At 43.4% G+C, this 20092-nt stretch overlaps 1 protein-coding gene across 1 annotated transcript in view; it reads right to left on the bottom strand.

Annotated features, from left to right (window-relative positions):
- The window catches only part of KCNJ16 (potassium inwardly rectifying channel subfamily J member 16), a 403319-nt gene that overhangs the window by 100347 nt on the left and 282880 nt on the right, over window positions 1-20092 (bottom strand). Inside the window, exon 7 of the mRNA XM_081580874.1 lies at window positions 896-1034. The gene's annotated coding sequence lies outside the window, so the exon portion shown is untranslated. The remainder of the gene's footprint in view (window positions 1-895; window positions 1035-20092) is intronic.

The following is a 20092-nucleotide window of genomic DNA, read 5'->3' as shown; positions in this document are numbered from 1 at the left end:
GTATATCCCAGCCTGCTGCTTCCTCAACTGTGGGATGCACAGGAGAAGCCTAGGAGCTTATTAAAAATGCAGAAACTGATTCAGTGGGTCTTGGAAGGGTTTGGGCGGCCTACATTCTTCAACAAGCTTCCAGGTGATGCTCTGAGGCCGCACTGAGAAGCAGGGGGCTAGAATAGGACTGTGAAGCTGGGTTTTCATTTCTCTTCTGAATTGAATGCAACCCATCTGGAAATAGCACATTGAAAAGCATTAGGAACTACCACTTTCGACACCTCTGGTGGTCAGCATTTGCTTTCCTGTTTTATTGCAGCTATTTATCTGTGCCTGTGCTTGGCTTACGTCTTCCACTGAACAGCAAATCACTGAAAACAATAATATTTGATACCTTTTGCATCTGTCCACCTAGCAGACGGTCCTCTGCGAGACCCAACACCAAAGTGACGTTTATTCATGGAAGACCATGCATGATATTGCTGCTTTAGTGCTCATGTATCACAGAGATGAGGGTGCGTGCTAAGTCGCTTCAGTTGTGCAACCCTAAGCACCGTACCCACCAGGCTCCTCTGTCCATGGGATTCTCCAGGCAAGAATACTGGAGTGGGTTGCCATGCCCTCCTCCAGGGGATCTTCCCGACCCAGGGATCAAACACGTGTCTCCTGTGGCTCCTAAAATTGCAGGCGGATTCTTTACCGCTGAGCCACTGAGGAAACTCACATCACAGACACGGGGGCCCCAAAGTTGCTGCTCTAACAGTGAAAAAGAAGAAAGATTTTAATTTTCAATATTTCAAGTGGATATGCACGCATGCAGTTTCCATGAAGTATGGCAGGATACACATCGAAATCCATTGCTCACCCACTCCGGTGACTCTGCCCGTTTCTCTGCTGTACTTACTACTCGTCTGGCCTCCGGTTAGCTTAACTGCCAGATATCTTGTCTCCTGCTGCCCACACCTGACCACAGGATGCTGGGGTCAGCCGCTCTCCTTTTCAAGAGCCCTGCATCGTCCTGCACCGCACCCTCTTTGCGACACCTGAAAGGCATAAAACCTAAGGTTAATGTAGTTTTTATGTCGCCCTTTAGGGCAGGAAAATATAAAACCCAAGCTCCAGGAATGGTCTACTTCCTGTTTTTATTGGCCGTAAAGGTCTCCTGGTGGGAGCAAACGGCATAATCAGAGACACAGAATCGACCGACCTCTGGCAAGTCTCTTTGCTAGGTGAGGGCGAACCTCTCTTTCCAAGCTTCACATGGTGTTAGAACACCTGCAGAGAAAGCCGATGGTGGTGCTCAACACCATTATAAGTGTGCAATTCACGGATTTTTAGTAAAGGTACTAACTGTGCATCTGCCACTATAACCCTGATTTAGAACATTTCATCATCCTAATAAGATCCCTTGAGACTCTTTAGAGTTAAGCCCAAAGTAAGCACTGTTTTTTTTTTTTGCCTCCCTATATTTGTATACTTATATTTCCATACAAGTGGAATCATTCAATATGTAGACTTTTCTGCCGCTTTATTTCATTTAGTACAATGCTTTCAGGTTCACCGTATTGTAGAGCGTATCAGAAGTTTAATCTAATTGCCCAATAGTATCTTATTGTATGGAAACATATTTTACTTAGCCTTCCAGTAGTTAGTGAATGATTTGAATTGCTTCCAGTTTTGACTTATGAGGAATAATGCTTCTAGGAATATGCATGTTTGGGAGTGACCATACATTTTCCTTTCTCTTGGGTAGATATCTAGAAGTAGAATTTCTGTTTTGTATGGTAAAAAAGAGTTACTTTCTCAGTCGTGTCCAACTCCTTGCGACCCCATGGACTGTAGCCCGCCAGGCTCCTCTGTCCCTGGGATTTCCCAGGCAGGAACACTGCAGTGGGCTGCCATTTCCTTCCACCACCCTTCTATGAGTATGAAATAGTACCTCACTTGGGCTGAAATTTGCTTTTCCCCAATAACTAATGCTATTGAGATCTTTTCATATATTTTCTTGGTGAGATGTTTCCACTGAGTTGGTTTATTAGTAATGTAAAATGATCTTAATGCTTTTTTCTCTAAACTGATCCCACTTACGCATGTGATGATAACATAAAACTCTCAGAGACCAAGCACTCTGCAAATAAAAAAGGACTTAATCATATTAACAGTAGATACAGTAATACATACATTTTTAGAAAATGTAAACTTTGTTTTACAGTGTGCCATAAAAATGCTTTGCTAACCTGAAAGTTTTCCATTAATTAACTTGCATTTCAATTGGCTTTAGTACTTTTTTTTTCTTCTTTCCTTTTTTTTTTTTGCCAGCTCTCTCCCCCATCAAATTTGTCAGTACTGCTGTAACCCTACACCTCATGGCAGGCTATGATGGCATCAGGAGCAGATGGTGAAGGTTTCCATGAAGCAGAAAAGGAAACAGACCTGTCTTAAGGGAGGCAAGTAAGCACAGACCACATGCCCGGTGAGAACTGAAATGAAGTGTTAAGTGCAGATTAAAAATAGAAAGCGTGACGAACAGACTTGTTTTGGAAAAAATTGTCTTTTAGAATATGGCTACTCAAAAGCATGCATCAGCTCAATATTATTGTCATTTACCTTTGGAACATGGCCTTATGCCATTATTGGGACAACAGGTAAAATAGTTACCAACAGTGAAATAAAGTAGAAGAGGCTATCTGGTAAATTTAGTAACAATCCAAAGTTTTATAGGGGAAAGCCTGTTGTTTTGTATTTATGAAAATAAAAAATTACTGCTTGTATGAATCAAGTAAGGAGATAATTAGTCTTTTCTCAAGTTTTTTCTTTTTTTAATATGGTCACAGTCATTCAAAGGAAGCCAGATGATGGCTGCTTTTTCTTCTTCTTTGTGTTTCTTTTATTAATAGGAAGAGAATATATAGAATGATCGTCATTGTTACCTGTCTCAGGTTATTGCCTTAGACTGAGCCGGAAGACTCCTAGTTTTTTTTTTGTTGTTGTTGCTATTATTGTGTTTTTTGTTCTTTGTACCTTGTTTGTTTTTTTGCTTTATGATCCATATTTTGAAAAAAAAAAAAAAGACTTAAGATTTACTCAAACTTCCATTTCCTCTTCACAAAATAGAGAGGGAAATGTGAGCTCTTCCCTTTGTGATAAAAGGAAATGATTTTTTGAATCTTTGTGGTCATGTGCTGCTTTTGTGCAGAACTTCAAAGTGGCCCCCCATGTGGAGCTTTGTGATTTCTCACAATGAATGTGATGCATCCGAAAAGGCAGGAAGAAACACACATGTCAAACGTGCTCACAACGATGTCTCCAACGCTCACCAGCATCTCACAGATGCTCAGAAATCTAGACCTATCTGTTGACTGACTCTGTGACCACATAAGAGATAGATGAAGGTAAATTATTCTTGAAAAAATTAAACTAGGTCTTGTTTGACTGGAAGGATACTGTTTAATATAAAAAGATAATAAATTACTGGGGGGAAAAGGAGAAAAAAAAAATCTCAAATTTGAAACATCTAACTAGCACACATAGAAAGTATTTCAATGGACTCTCCCTGTGCTGTCACTCAGGGCCCTTTAGGGTATGAGACAACTCTCCACTAGAAAACAGTTTTGTGTTTTGGTTGTTGTCGTTTTGTCACTAAGTCACGTCTGACTCTTTGTGACCCCGTGGACTGTAGCATGCCAGGCTCCCCTGACCTCCACTATCTCCTGAAGTTTGCTCAGATTCATGTCCACTGAGTTGGTGATGCCATCCAACCATCCCATCCTCTCTCGTCCCCTTCTCCTCCTGCCCTCAATCTTTCCCAGCACCAGGGTCTTTTCCAATGAGTCAACTCTTCGCATGAGGTGGCCAAAGTATTGGAGTTTCAGCTTCAGCATCAGTCCTTCCAATGAACACCCAGGACTGATCTCCTTTAGGATGGACTGGTTGGATCTCCTGCAGTCCAAGGGACTCTCAAGAGTCTTCTCCAACACCACAGTTCAAATGCATCAATTCTTTGGCGCTCAGCCTTCTTCACTGTGCAGCTCTCATCCGTACATGACCACTGGAAAAACCACACTCCAACATAAAATACAGTTTTTGAATAAAATAAAATGGAAATGTTTGACCTCACTGAATATGTAATATATATTCACATGGAGTACAGACTGAAATCTTTACTTGAAAGTGATTTCATGAAATTGTGTAAATATAAGGGAGTACGGTGGCCTGTAACTGGCCATGGAATGCTGGCACAAAGTGAACATTGTGTTTCCCCATTGAAAGTCTTCCTGCGTGGCCACCAGCTTCTATGTTATCAGCTCACAAGAGTCTACACCTTTTCCTTTGAGTCACTTCCTATAAGCTGCTCAGTTGATGACGGTAATTAAAGAAAACTTCTTCCTATGTGAAGTGAGGTGTGAAAGAACAATTTAAAAAAATAGTAAAATGGTGGGAACATTTCTCCAGGCAAAAGCAATTTCCCCTTTGAAAGAGCTCACTTATTATGATCTCTGTGGAGGCATCTATTTTCAGTCTATCACTTCCCTATGATGAAAAACAAACTCATCTCAAGGAACTAAAACATCAGGATAAGTCACAATGAACAGGATTTTAGTCCTTGACAACCAAGACTCATAAGACACAATGTCATTAAAATGAACTCAGAACAATAGCTTCCAAGGAGCAAGTAAGTTTCTTTGGGAAGAAAACTGTTCTGTTCCCCTTTATTGCAGTATAAAATACAAATCTTCTCCCAAGACCCCTAATCTATTTATTGCTAGAACTTGTAATCCCAGGGATGGAGGAGCCTGGTGGGCTGCCGTCTATGGGGTCGCACAGAGTCAGACATGACTGATGCAACTTAGCAGCAGCAGCAGCAGCTTGTAAGACTGTGAGGACTCTGCATCCAGAAACATGAAAGCCTGCATTTGACCTTGGAGGGGAAAACCAATATAAAGGATACGCAGGTAGAAAGTCAGAAAATACTCGTGTAACATGGGGATTCCCATGGCATAGTAGTAAAAGTCCAAAGGCAATTCAGGTCTGCAGAGCAATTGCCAGTGTCCAGGCTTGCTGGACCCAGTTGCTGTCGTTCTTCAGTCACTCAGTCATGTCCGACTCTTTGTGACCACATGGACTGCAGGACACAAGGCTTCCTTGTCCTTCACCATCTCCTGGAGCTTGCTCAAACCCATGTCCATTGAGTTGGTGATGACATCCAACTATCTCATCCTCTGTCGTCCGCTTCTCCTCTCACCTTCAATCTTTCCCAGCATCAGGGTCTTTTCCAATGAGTCGGTTCTTTCCATCAGGTGGCCAAAGTATTGGAGTTTCAGCTACAGCATCAGCTCCACCAAACTTCAAGCAGGCTCCCAGCTGCTAACCATGTCTTCCTGGGATCCTGGACGGTTGACATCCGCCAGGAGGGTCGCAGCCTGAGATCAGCTCCCCAGAGGAGACACACGGCACACCTGGGATGGTGCTCGCACAGCACCGAGCGGCCAGGACCAGGGAGGTGAGTAAGGTGCACAGACCACCTGGGACAGTCGCTCCCCAAGCACCTGGTCACCTGAGCTGCTCAGGCATGGGAAGGGCACGCAATGCACGCCCAACGCACAGAGACTGAGCCAGAACTGTGTCCGAGTGTCTCCTGTGGAGGTGCGGGTCAGCAGTGGCCTGCCGCAGGGGCTCCGGGTGCAGCAGACCTGGATGTGGCACAAGCCCTCTTGGAGGAGGTCGCCATTAACCCCACCATAGAGCAGCCAGGACGTACACCGGACTGGGAAACAGACTCTGGGAGGGCACAACAGGACTCAGGAGAAAGGAGCAGTGACCCCACAAGAGGCTGACCCGGGCTTGCCCGTGAGTGTCCAGGAGTCTCTGGCAGAGGCATGGGTCGGTGGAGGCCTGCTGCAGGGTTGCGGGCACCGAGTGCAGCAGTGCATACATGAGACCTTTTGATGGAGGTCGCCATTATCTTCATCACCTCCACCATAGTTTGCTCTCAGGTCAAATAACGGGGAGGGACCACAGCCCCACCCATCAACAGAAAATTGGATTAAAGATTTACTGAAAATGCCCCCACCCATCAGAATAAGACCCAGTTTCCTCCTCAGTCAGTCCCTCCCAGCAGGAAGCTTCCCTAAGCCTCTTATCCTTCTCCATCAGAGGGCAGACAGACTGAAAACCACAATCACAGAAAACTAACCAATCTGATCACATGGACCACAGCCTTGTTTAGCTCAATGAAACTATGAGCCATGCCATGTAGGGCCACCCAAGATGGACGGGACATGGTGGAGAGTTCTGACAAAACGTGCTCCACTGGAGAAGGGCACGGCAAACCACTTCAGTATTCTGGCCTTGAGAAACCCATGAACAGTATGAAAAGGCAAAAAGGTATGACACTGAAAGATGAACTCCCCGGGTCGGTAGGTGTCCAATATGCTACTGGAGATCAGTGGAGAAACAACTCCAGAGAGAATGAAGAGATGGAGCCAAAGCAAAAACAATACCCAGTTGTGGATGTGACTGGTGATAGAAGCAAAGTCTGCTGCTGTAAAGAGCAATATAGCATAGGAGCCTACAATGTTAGATCCATGAATCAAGGCAATTTGGAAGTGCTCAAACAGGAGATGGCAAGAGTGAGCGTCAACATTTTAGGAATCAGCGAACTAAGATGGACTGGAATGGGTGAATTTAACTCAGATGACCATTATATCTACTACTGTGGACAAGAATCCCTTAGAAGAAATAGAGTAGCCATCATAGTCAACAGAAGAGTCCAAAATGCAGTACTTGGATGCAGTCTCAAAAATGACAGAATGATCTCTGTTCATTTCCAGGGCAAACCATTCAGTACCATAGTAATCCAAGTCTATACCCCGACCAGTAATGCTGAAGAAGCTGAAGTTGAATGGTTCTATGAAGACCTACAAGATCTTCTTGAACTAACACCCCCCCCCCAAAAAAAAACGTCCTCTTCATTATAGGGGACTGGAATACAAAAGTAGGAAGTCAAGAGCTACCTGGAGTAACAGGCAAATTTGGCCTTGGAGTACAGAATAAAGCAGGGCAAAGGCTAACAGAGTTTGCCAAGAGAATGCACTGGTCATAGCAAACACCCTATTCCAATAACACAGGAGCAGACTACACACAGACATCACCAGATGGTCAATACCGAAATCAGATTGATTATATTCTTTGCAGCCAAAGGTGGAGAAGCTCTATACAGTCAGCAAAAACAAGACCAGGAGCTGACTGTGGCTCAGAACATGAACTCCTTATTGCCAAATTCAGACTTAAATTGAAGAAAGTAAGGGAAAACCACTAGACCATTCAGGTGTGACCTAAATCCAATCCCTTACAATTATACAGTGGAAGTGACAAATAGATTCAAGGGATTAGATCTGATAGACAGAAAGCCTGAAGAACTATGGACAGAGGTTCATGACATTGTACAGGAGGCAGTGATCAAGACCATCCCCAAGAAAAAGAAATGCAAAAGGACAAAAAGGTTGTCTGAGGAGTCCTTACAAATAGCTGAGAAAAGAAGAGAAGCTAAAGGCAAAGGAGAAAAGGAAAGATACAAGCATCTGAATGCAGAGTTCCAGCGAATAGCCAGGAGACATAAAAAAGCCTTCCTCAGTGATCAGTGCAAAGAAATAGAGGAAAACAATAGAATGGGAAAGATGAGAGACCTCTTCAAGAAAATTAGAGATACCAAGGAACATTTCATGCAAAGATGGGCACAATAAAGGACAGAAATTGTATGGACCCAACAGAAGTAGAAGACATTAAGTAGAGATGGCAAGAATACACAGAAGAACTGTACAAAAAAAAAGATCTTCACGACCCAGCATCAGGGTCATTTCTAATGAGTCAGTTATTCACATCAGGTGGCCAAAGTATTGGAGCTCAGCTTCAGCATTAGTCCTTCCAGTGAATATTTAGGACTTATTTCCCTTAGGATTAACTGGTTTGATCTTGCAGTCCCTTGGACTCTCAAGAGACTTCTCCAACACCACAGTTCAAAAGCATCAATTCTTTGGTGCTCAGTCATCTTTATGGTCCAACTCTCACATCTGTACATGACTACTGGAAAAACCATAGCTTTGATTAGATGGACCTTTGTTGGCAAAGTATTGTCTCTGCTCTTTAATATGCTGTCTAGGTTGGTCATTGCTTTTCTTCCAAGGAGCAAGCATCTTTAAATTTCATGGCTGCAATCACCATCTGCAGTGATTTTGGAGCCCAGAAAAATAAAGTCTGACACTGTTTCCACTGTTTCCCCATCTATTTCCCATGAAGTGATGGGACCAGATGCCATGATCTTAGTTTTCTGAACGTTGAGCTTTAAGCCAACTTTTTCACTCTCCTCTTTCACTTTCATCAAGAGGCTCTTTAGTTCTTCTTCCTTCTCTGCCATAAGGGTGGTGTCATCTGCATATCTGAGGTTATTGATATTTCTCCTGGCAATCTTGATTCCAGCTTGTGTTTCATCCAGCCCAGCATTTCGCATGATATACTCTGCATATAAGTTAAATAAGCACGGTGACAATATACAGCCTTGACGTACTCCTTTTCCTATTTGGAACCAGTCTGTTGCTCCATGTCTGGTTCTAACTGTTGCTTCTTGACCTGCATACAGGTTTCTCAGTAGGCAGGTAAGGTGGTCTGGTATTCCCACCTCTTCAAGAATTTTTCACAGTTTGCTATGATCCACACAGCCAAAGGCTTTAGTCACTGAAGCAGAAGTAGATGTTTTTCTGGAATTCTCTTGCTTTTTCTATGATCCAACGGATGTTGACAATTCGATCTCTGGTTCCTCTATTTTCTAAATCAAGCTTGAACATCTGGAATTTCTCGGCTTGCATACTGTTGAACCCACTGCTGGACCCCAGAGGCAGCTATAAACAGGGTCATCCGGTGAACAGTGATGTCTTGAAGTTCCCTGAGGACATCTTCCTTCCTTGATTTTGGTGTCAGCCTGGTTCTCCAGCTTGAATCTGAGAGACATTACAGATCTCACAAACTATCCTTTTATCCACATAAGTTACCCAGGGTTTGTTGGTTTCTATTTCAACCAAGAGAAAGAGGAAAAAGTGAAAGCAGTGACAGATTTTCTTTTCTTGGCTCCAACGTTACTCCAGATAATGACTGAGGCCATGATATTAAAAGACACTTGCTCCTTGGAAAGAAAGCTATGACAAACCTAGACAGTGTATTAAAAAGCAGAGGCATCACTTTGCTGACAAAGGTCCGTATAGTCAAAGCACTGTTTTCTCCGTTAGTCATGTATGGATGTGAGAGTTGAACCATAAAGAAGGCTGAGGGCTGAAGAACTGATGCTTTTGAACTGTGGTGCTGCAGAAGACTCTTGAAAGTCCCTTGGAGATCAAACCAGTCGATTCTAAAGGAAACCAACCCTGAATATTCATCGGAAGGACTGATGTTGAAGCTGAAGTTCTAATATTTTGGCCACCTGATGCAAAGAGCTGACTCATTGGGAAACTTCCTGATGCTGGGAAAGATTGAAGGCAAGAGGAGAAGGGGAGGACAGAGGATGAGATGGTTGGATGGCATCACCGACTCAATGGACATGAGTTTGAGCAAACTCTGGGAGATGGTGAAGGACAGGGAGCCTGGTGTGCCGCAGTCCACGGGGTCGCAAAGAGTCAGACACGACTGAGTGACTAAACAGCAACAACAAATTTCAACCAAGAACTCTGACTCAAAGTAGCATAATATTAGATTCATTCGATAAATACGATGATGCTTCTAGTTGACGAGGTGACCATCGTTTTAACTCTAGTGCCTCAGTTATGAACTAGCAATTGCATTGACAACAGAATAGCATTCTTTTTAGAAAAACTGTAAACACATCTTCTGATTGTTGAGTATTTCTCTAAAAATAGCCAAGAGGTTTTATAATCCAAATCTTTTCCCTTTATAGTCTCACAAAATAATCCATAAGGGCATTCACAGAAGTTCTATGAAAGATAAAGAGCTGAGATATTTTAAGAAGTCATACACTTCTCAACTGAAAGAAAATATTCAAGGCTTTTGAGGCCCTTGTCAAATTATTCACCTTCATTTTTAGATGTCACAGCTGAAGTATTGAAATAAACAAATATTCATTTGGAAGATTACAGATGGTGAATATTAGTTGTTGCATATATCAAATTATAATGGAGCCTTGTAATTATAGTGAATGGATTTTGTAATTGCTTGAGGATTATGGAAGGGGATAAATGTAAAGGATGCTAGAAAGCTAAGGAAGAAAAATATTTGAGAGGATGCAGGTGTATAAGGCATTTGTTGAACTTTTCTAATCTAGGGGACCAGGAGAGGCAAGCCCATGGTCCCTACCTATGAGCTGCTGGTACCATCATAATAAAGCAGAAGTCACAAGCTTATCCAATATACAACTGCCAGAACGCCTTCACTAGACTAGTGAGAATCAGAATTTATTTCTGTTAATTTGCTTTATGAACAAATAAATCACTGGGAGTCACCTGCTACTGCTCTTGAAGCAAACACAAGGGGATCACCAGTACGAGCAGGCTCTGTTTTTGAAGACAATAATAATAAAGGGCCCTGGACTTGAATTTGAACCACAGTAAGACACGTTCTGCCTGTTCAGATGACAACTTAGGACCCCAAGCAACGTTTTGGCTCTGCCTGGTAAGTACAGGGGCCAAGTAACTGCCAAGCCATTACCCGTGATCAATTCCCAAACATTCACCATCCCAAGCATTTCATCACATGTCATGTCCAGCTCAAGGGAGAAAGTCTGAACTATAGTACAGCAGTGCTCTGAGATCAAAGGTGGGAAACCAGAAAATAAAAAGCATTTGGTATGGACAGGTACCCACGGCTATATTTAAAATAGATAACCACCAAGGACCTACTTACTGTATTGCACAGGGAACTCTGCTCAATCCTATGTCACAATCTAAATGGGATAAGAATCTGGATAAGAATTGTTGTTGTTCAATCACTGAGTCCTGTCTGACTCTCTGCAACCCCATGGACTACAGCAGCCAAGGCTTCCCTGTCCTTCACTATCTTCCAGAGGTTGATCAAACTCATGTCCATTTAGTTGATGATGAAAAATAATAGATACATGTATATGTATCACTGAACCACTTTGCTGGACACCTGAAATTAACGCAACATTGTTAACAAACTATACTCCTATATTAAATAAAATTTTTAAAAAAATCATTTGGAAACCACCTGTTTCTTTCCAATTCATTGCAGCTACATAAATAGAATTTGAGTTTTATATTTGCTTTCTTTGTTTTTTGTTATTTTTACAGACTGATATTAAGAGTGCTGAATTTGGCCCATGAAAGTGGGTTAAGAAGTGGAAAATATAATTTCCTCACCTACTTCTTTCTCCAGTTAACTAAGTCCATTTGAAACAAAAAGTTACTGGTTACCTACCACCTTATCACATACATTTCTGGACATAATTAACAGTCATAAAATGTCAAGCATTCACCTCTTTCCATTTTTCCATACAGGAAGGTAGCAGGAACACTGGACTCGAATAGAGAGACCAGCACTCCTGTCTTCACTCTTCCTCAGACTAGCCAAGCGGCCTCCCCTCACTCTGTGTCCACATCTATAAAATGAGGGGCCTATTTTTCTCAAAACGACTCCTAATGTCCTGCTCTGTTTCCCTTGTTTTCCTTATTGAAGGCATCCAAGATTAATTCTACATATTTATTTTTACTTGCATATTATTTTCGCTTGCCTATTGCTACCAGACTAGGGCCCCCTTGGAGTCATAAATTCTCTATTTTTTTTCATCCCAGATAGTCAGCAACCTTCACTTGGCAGACAGGTTGCTGTCCAATGTGATTAAATGAATGAACAGATTCAAGGATGAAGAAATGTGTTCTAAATATAAACACATGTATTTTTATCATTAAAGGTATTTAATCAATCATTTCCTCTTATGTGGTTTCTCTCAAAAGCTGACTTTGAGACACGGATGAGAATTCCAGTGCAACAAGTCCCCTACCTGCCTGATAATCTCGGAGATGCAGGTTTGATCCTGGAAGGATTATCCCCTGGAGGGAAGATCCCCTGGAGAAGGAAATGGCAATCCACTTCAGTATTCTTGTCTGGAGAACCCCACGGACAGAGGAACCGGTAGGCTACAGCCCAAAGCATCGCAAAGAGTTGGACACAGCTGAGGTGACTTAGCACAGCACCCCACATTCTGACTGGTGTGAGATGATACCTCATTGTAGTTTTGATTTGCATTTCTTGAATACTGAGTGATATTGAGCATCTTTTCATGTGTTTATTAGCCATCTCCATGTCTTCTTTGGAGAAATGTCTGTTTAGAGCTTCTGCCCACTTTTTGGAAAAAGAAATCATAAAAAAGAAAGAATTTAAAAAGTTTCACCACACTCTGGTTATAAAAGAATTCCCTCATGTTTTCCTCTAGTATTTGTATGGTTTTGGCTTTTGCATTTAGAAGTCACATGCCTTTATAGTTTATTGTGATATGTGGTGTGAAATATAAGCTCGATTTTATCTTTTTTCAAATGGCTATCAGTTATCCAATATCAATTATTTAAAAAACCAATGTTTCCTTTATGAAAACAAAAGAACCTGTGTTGGAGAGCACTCAAGGATGACCTGGGACAGAGGTAAACAGGAAGGAGGGGAAAACAGCTCTCCCTAGGAACTCTCTTAAACAAAAACTCTTTCCATTTTAAAATTGTGAGAATAAAGTGAAAAGATGATGCTAAGGCAATTTGTGGCTTGAACACTATTTTGATCCATTGCAAGCTGATTTATGAAACCAAAGACCAAAGAACAAGGCCAGTGTTTTTCTCAGTGATATGAAAAGTATCATTTCCATTTTCTTGACCACCACAAATTGAATCTTTTCCATTTCCCACACCAGATTCAAGCAACCTCTAACTGCTCAACCCACTCCAGATAAGCTGGAAGCCAGCTGCCAATGGTCCAGGAGCCGGATACAATCTGACGAGTGGTAAGATTTATAAGTCTTAGTCTGTTTTGCTAAGAGAGAACAGGCTTTGGGAAATTAGAAATGGAATTTTACTTTATTTGTGGAGAATCTGTAAAGAATATTAGCCCTCTATAGAAAGAACCAGGACTGACTGGTTTTTAGTACATTTGAGACAACATTGGAGAAATGTTGAATCTTGTTGTTGTTTAGTCGCTAAGCTGTGTCTGATTCTGTGACCCCGTAGACTGCAGCATGCCAGGCTCTGCTGTCCTGCATTATCTCCTGGTTTGCTCAGATCCATATCGATCAAGTTGGTGATGCCATTTAACCATCTCATCCTCTGCTGCCCCCTTCTCCTTTTGCCTTCAATCTTTCCTAGCATCAAGGTCTTTTCCAAAGAGCTGGCTCTTCACATTTGGTGACTAAAGTATTAGAGCTTCAGTTTCAGCATCAGTCCTTCCAATGAATATTCAGAGTTGATTTCCTCCAAGATTGACTGTTTTGATCTCCTTGCAGTCCACAGGACTCTCAATGGTCTTCTCCAGCACTATAATTTGAAAGCATCAGTTCTTCAGCACTCAGCCTTCTTTTAGGTCCAGCTCTCACATCCGTACATGACTACTGAAAAAAACACAGCTTTGACTACACAGACCTTTGTTGGCAAAGAGATATTACATCTAGGATGTACTTTTATGTCCTTATGAAAATACCCATCTTCCCATGATTCAGAGCCCAGTGCCACCATCTCATTCCCTGATGGAAGCCTTCACTGAGGGCACCATCTAGGTCCAGTCTAACTGGTTTCACCACCCGAGAATTGCAGACAGGAGTTAAGACCTCAGTCCCTTTTCTCCAGGATAGTCCTGTGTTCCTTCTATAAAATCTCCATACAGCCCTACCCTCCTGTATATATAGTCTTCTGTATATTTTAATCCCAAACCCCTAATTTACCCCTCCTCCCTTTCTTTGGTAAACGTGTGTTTATTTTTTTACATCTGTGAATCGATTCTGTTTTGTAAATAAGTTCATTTCTATAATTTTATTTTTAGATTCCACATATAAGCAATCCATGCTATGCTTTTTAATCTTTGTAATAATATTTGTAGTACTTATTACCAACTTCAATTAATGAGACATTTTTAGGGGAAAGTAAGAGGGGAAAGATATTTAAAATTCTAAACATTACATAACTGTCCAAGGTTATACAGTCTATAAGTGGAGAGTAAGAATAAAAATATAGGTGTAATCTATGATTACAGTCTTTCTATACAATACACTGCTCAACGGATTTTCTTCCTTGGAAGATTTAATACAGGGAAGATTCTAATCACTCTAAGAATGTTTAGATGCATTTAACCTTGTTTAGAATGAGGGGATGGATTAGGAAAACCTTGATTTTTTCTATCATGCTTTCATTACTCAGCTGGGCAGTCCTCCGCTAATTAAAAAGAAGGGAATTTCCTTGTGCACTGAGTGTTTGCAAGCAAGTCACGTGATCTCACTTATAATGTACAGGTTTCAGCAGTATTTGCTACCGTTTTCCTCTAGAGAAGGGCTTCCCTGATAGCTCAATTGGTAAAGAATGTGCCTGCAATGCAGGAGACCCCGGTTCAATTTCTGGGTCAGGAAGATCCTCTGGAGATGGGATAGGCTACCCACTCCAGTATTCTTGGGCTTCCCTGCTGGCTCAGCTGGAAAAGAATCTGCCTTCAATGCGGGAGGCCTGGGTTCGATCCCTGGGTTGGGAAGATCCCCTGGAAAAGAGAAAGAAAGGCTACCCACTCCGGTATTCTGGCCTGGAGAATTCCATGGACTGTATAGTCCATGGGGTTGCAAAGAGTCGGACACAACTGAGCGACTTTCACTTTCCTCTAGAGAATGGCCCCTCATGAAGCTCTGACTTAATAAAGGGAATCCACTGAAAATAAGCACCGTTTAAAGCAATGTGACATTTATAGAATTAAAGACAGACCTAAAAGCATTATTTTAAAGAATGACAGGAACAAATGGAGCAAAGTTCCTCTTCTCTATCAGTGGCTGCACACAGCGTGAGAACGGTTCTGTTCTGCTTTCAATCACGTGGGTCTGTCCTGCAGAGGAAGAGGTTGTTTTGTTCGACACGTTTAATTTTGGAATTAGAAGCTTTTTGTTTTGGTTTGGTTTCGAGACAAGGAAATACATCCCTATTTCTCCTCTGTCCTTGTTCTCATTTTCTCCTGCTCCAAGCAGACAAAGTGCACGTTGAAGAAAGACAACAGGAACCGGCAGCCTGTCCCGAACGAGAAACAATCGCGTCTCCCCTTTGGGTCAAGGGGACTGCATGAGACTACAGGCTGGAGCCAGCCAGCATATGAGGCAAACCCGACTTGAAATTAATGTTGATCTTGCTGCAAAACGAGTCCTACTTGAGGTTCACTTCTGTAGTGAAAAGAAACCAAAACTTGCCGCACTGAACACAGCTTTTCCCTCACAGATTACTTATCTCCCTGTGCTAAGTATAGAGGAGGGCAAAGTTGCACGGGAAAAACTGGGCAGGACTGTCTTCTGACGTTCAGCTGCCTGTCAGAGAATCAGATGTTAAGCTTGGAAAATAAAGTTGCCCGGACTAGGTGGAGACCCACCAGCCCTCTCCCATCACAGGTCCTGATACAGGGCTCTGAGGGCCGAGCTGCTGAGTAGGACAGCAGAGTTGTTCGTAGACCCACATCTCCTCTGTAATTCTGCACACGGCATCCGGGCACCCTGCGGCCTTCTCTCCAATGTTCTACAAACGTCAGTGTTGAGCGGTGTTATGACATCAGATTGGCTACAGGTGAGGAGACACCCTCCGAGGAGTACAAAACAAAAAGTTGCGGTTAATTCAGAAGATCCAGTCTTAAACTGCTGTCATATGGAGGCTCAAAGTTTCTCTATAAATGTATACAATGGACTTCATATGATGTCAAGTAAAAAAGAGTATGTTTTTTTCTCATGAAATTGACCATCACTAAAACAAGAAAGAGCACCTGTATCATTTCTGCAGGGGCCCCTCTAACTGCTTGCTGTTGTTTAGTTGCTCAGTCGTGTCCGACTCTTCGGGACCTCATGGGCTGTAGCCCACCAGGCTCCTCTGTCCCTGGGACAGGATTCTTACGAGTCAAAAATACTGGAGACGGTTGCCATTCCTTCCTCCAGGGGATCCTCCTGACCTAAGGATATAATCTGCGTCTCCTGCTCTATCTGCTTACAAATTAAACATAGGATTGAAAGACACAGCTCTCCAAAGGGCAAGCTAAGGACTCAGAATTGGTTGAAGGCAGTGAAACAGGCAGATCAAGCTGGAAATCCTTGAGTGTTTTTAAATCTGTTCCATTTGGGGTCAAGTGGATGGTAAGGACCTTGCTTTTAGAAAAGCAGTTATTTCTGCCAAGAATTGCACTTCTTGTCTGGCTCGCTGCTATCTTTCTCAGGAACGTTTACGGCAGGCCGATTATTTTCTGAGTGATCCCGAAATGTTTAGACTTTTAGTGCAGCATATAATGTTCTATTACTACCTCAGGTGATAAAAGGATGATGTTGTTTCTAGCTGATAAATTCACCACCCCTGTGGCTGTACATTTTATGTAGCATTCCCCTGGAGGGATATGTCAAAAGCACATTACTGAAAAATAAGATTTTAAATTAAAAAGCAAAAGCTTTAAAATGACCCTGAAATGTTTATCGTTTTAAGAAACAAATGAGCTTGGACAGATAAAAATGGATTAACCCAGACTGCTCCCTGATTCTTTACATTGAACAATAGCTTTTTTTAAAAAAGCATTAGAAGTCATCCAGCCAAGTTCTTTATTCTGCATGCGAGGTAACTGACACCAGGTAGGTAAATTGCCTTGCTCAAGGGCAAAGAAGAAATCTGAGCTGTGGTCATATTAACTTTTATTCACACAGTCCCTATCAAAATTCAAATAAGACATGAAATGGTATAAAAGGGAAGTGAAAGCTTATGTGTTTCTGCTGGGCAGGCCTGCCATTTTTCTCTCTTTGGCTGTTCTGAAGAATTTGTCAACATAAAATCAACTGCTATTAGCTTCAGACTAAACTTAATCCAGAGAGGAAGGAACTGAAATGGTGTCTCCACCACTCAACAGTGGAAGTAGATGGATAGCAAATAAAACCAAAGCTTGAAAAGTTTAATCAAAATGATATCAAGCAAGGGAACTTGCAGCCTGAGTGTCCGGTCACTCAGCCACGTCCAACTCTGTGACCCCGTGAACTGGAGACCGCTAGACCTCTCTATAAGTACATGGGAGTCTCCAGGCAGGACCACTGGGTTACCATTTCCTTCTCCAGGGGATCTTCCTGATCCAGAGATTGAACCCATGTCTCCTGCACTGGCAGGGGGATTCTTTACCACTGAGCTGCCTGGGAAGCTGGAAAACTTGCAGGTAGTTCCCTAAATGCCATTTTAAGAATTCTGGGATGGGATCTGAGATTAGAGAAAACATTCTTCTGGGAGGAGACAAGTTATTGGAAAGCTGTGCCAGGAAGAATCAAATTTAAGACATGGAGGGTCGAACCCATTTGCAGAAAAGGGTTGTTTATTATCTATTCAGTACAGAATTGGGCTTCCCTGGTGGCTCAGACAGTAAAGAATCTGCCTGCAATGCAGAAGACTCTGGTTTGATCCCTGGGTTGGGAAGATTCCCTGGAGAAGGAAATGGCAACCCACTCTAGTATTCTTGCCTGGACAATCTCATGGACAGAGAAACCTAGAGGGCTACAGTCCATGGGGCCACAGAGTCAGACATGACTGAACAACTAACATTTTACTTTACTGGATGGGCACAGGGCAATGTCAAACCAGCCCATGGTCAATTTTTCTAGACCAATCATAATTACATGGCAAAGCACTTAATCCTCAAAACTGATGGACAAAACTGATGTGAGGAAGTTAATTCCAAACTCTGTTGAAGTCAGAATAGATCACAGTTATCTTCCATCCTTTGGGAACTAGGTCTGTCAGTTAGTCAGAGAAGATTAGAATCATGCAGTTACAGAAATCTGGAACTGGCAGAAACTCAGTCTGGGTGCTGTGAACTTATTCCATGAGAGATGACAAGGAAAATGCCATGTCTGTCAATGAAGCTGCTGCTGGGGCGGGCTTGGGAATGACCACACCAAGACAGCTAGCAAGGCAACTGCATAAAAGAGAATTAATTATGCCATGATTCACAGTCACTGGCTGTGCTATAAATACTTTTATGGAAGTGTTTTTCTTTTCCTTTTTCCTTTCCTTTTTTTCCAAAAGGCTGTGTGGATGAGCCCAGCTTCCAGGACCCGTAAAGCTGCAGCTAACAGCACAGGATGTGACAGCCGGAGGGGTCCTCAGCGTTTGTCCGGGCTCCTTCCCCCACCTCTTACAGGTGAGGACGCTGGAGCCCCGAGGGGTTCGGAGACTCCCTGGAGGTAACGTGTCTGGCAGGCTGGACACCAGGTCTGCTGAATCGCAGAGCAAAGTGCATTGTACCCCATCTTGTCATTTTCCCGGTGTGGGCAAAGAATGGTCCCTGGACGGGGCATGTTTCCTCAGTCAGACCTCAGCCCTGGAGGCCTGGGCAGCCAGAGACCCTGGAGACTGTCCTTCCCGGAGTCCACTGGTCTTTTGCATCTGCACTTTAAAGAGAAGGTATTTGTAGCTCTTCTCCTCCCATGAGATGTCTTCCAACTCACTTTCAGAGCTGCCGGGTTCAAGCTGAGAGGACAGGATTATTTTTTTTTAATATAAGAAATCCAGTTCAATAAGCTTTTCGTGAATGCCTTCCACGAGTAAGGTATTGAACTGAGCGCCCTGTGCATGGAGACGTGAATAAACTGGATCCCAGGTGTAAGCAGCTCACAGGAGACTGTGGGGCGGAGAGCGATGGGCTTTGGCAAGAAAAGCGGTGCTTCATATCCGAAGCGAGAAACATAAGGCCCCAGCCTCAGACTTTACCAGGAGCAGGGCAGACTGAGGCTCCGGGCGTCGCTCTCCCACTCAGGAGATACGGGACGGTGAAAACGGGTTGCGCCCCCACGTCTTCGGTGGAGTGGGGTCACTTTGCAGCACCTCCTCCCGAGGCTGTCACCGAGATTAAACACGGCGCCATGTGAGAAGCGCCTGCCCAGGGCTCAGGGGAGAGCGCGGTGAAAAGTTCCGAGTGTTGCTGCCGGCACGTGTCCGGACTGAACAAGCGGGAGCCCCGGGCGGCTCAGCGATCAAGAGCCCGCCGGCCCAGGCAGGACCCTCAGGAGATGCAGGTTCGATCCCTGAGTCAGGAAGATCCCCTGACGAAGGAAATGGCAACCCGCTCCAGTACTCTTGCCTGGAGAATCCCATGGAAAGGGGAGCCTGGCGGGCTACGGTCCATGGGGTCGCAAAGAGTCGGACAGGACTCAAGCGACTGAGCACGCGCGCACCAGAAGGCCCAGGTAACCGGAAAACAGTCCCTGCTGAGGTCTGCGCGGCTGAGTCCACCCGGAAGGTGACTGTGACTGTGAGAAAGCCTCATAAGAGGGGGTGACCGTGAATGCTGGGTCTGGTGTTAACAGGTGCCGAGGTGAGGGGAAGACCCTCCACACGGGTTTATCAGGAGGAGTCCAGCACTGGGTCAGCATCTTAGGATGCAGAGAATGGGGACTAACACAAACATCTGAGTCTCAGGATGTAAGAAAAGGGTGGGGGCAGAGTCATGGAGCCGAAAAGGGAGGTTGGGGCCAGAATCCAAAGCCACTGAGGCACTTCTCTGTGGTCCAGTGGTTATGAACCCACCTTCCAGTCCAGCGGGTGGGGTTCAAACCCCAGTTGAGGAGCTAAGATCCAAAAAACCAAAACATAAAACAGAAGAAATATCCTAACAAACTCAATAAAGTCTTTAAAAATGGTCCACACTAAAAAAGAAAAAAATCTTTAGAAACATTAAAACATGAAGCCACTCAATGTCTTCGTGTGTCAAGGAACCTCATGCATCGTTATGAGATTATAGTCTCTGGTTCAACGGTTCTGATGCTCAGGGACTCCCGGTGATGTAGCACTCCCTATGGATACACAGAAGGCAAAGCCACGCATCCCCGTCCATAGCCATCATTAGTGCTCTGCCCTAA

The sequence above is a fragment of the Giraffa tippelskirchi genome, chromosome 3, assembly GCF_054371585.1.
Source record: "Giraffa tippelskirchi isolate mGirTip1 chromosome 3, T2T-mGirTip1v1.2.pri, whole genome shotgun sequence".
Taxonomy (NCBI): Eukaryota; Metazoa; Chordata; class Mammalia; order Artiodactyla; family Giraffidae; genus Giraffa; species Giraffa tippelskirchi.
Note: the sequence above shows the minus strand (reverse complement) of the source record. Positions and strands in the feature narration are given on the sequence as shown.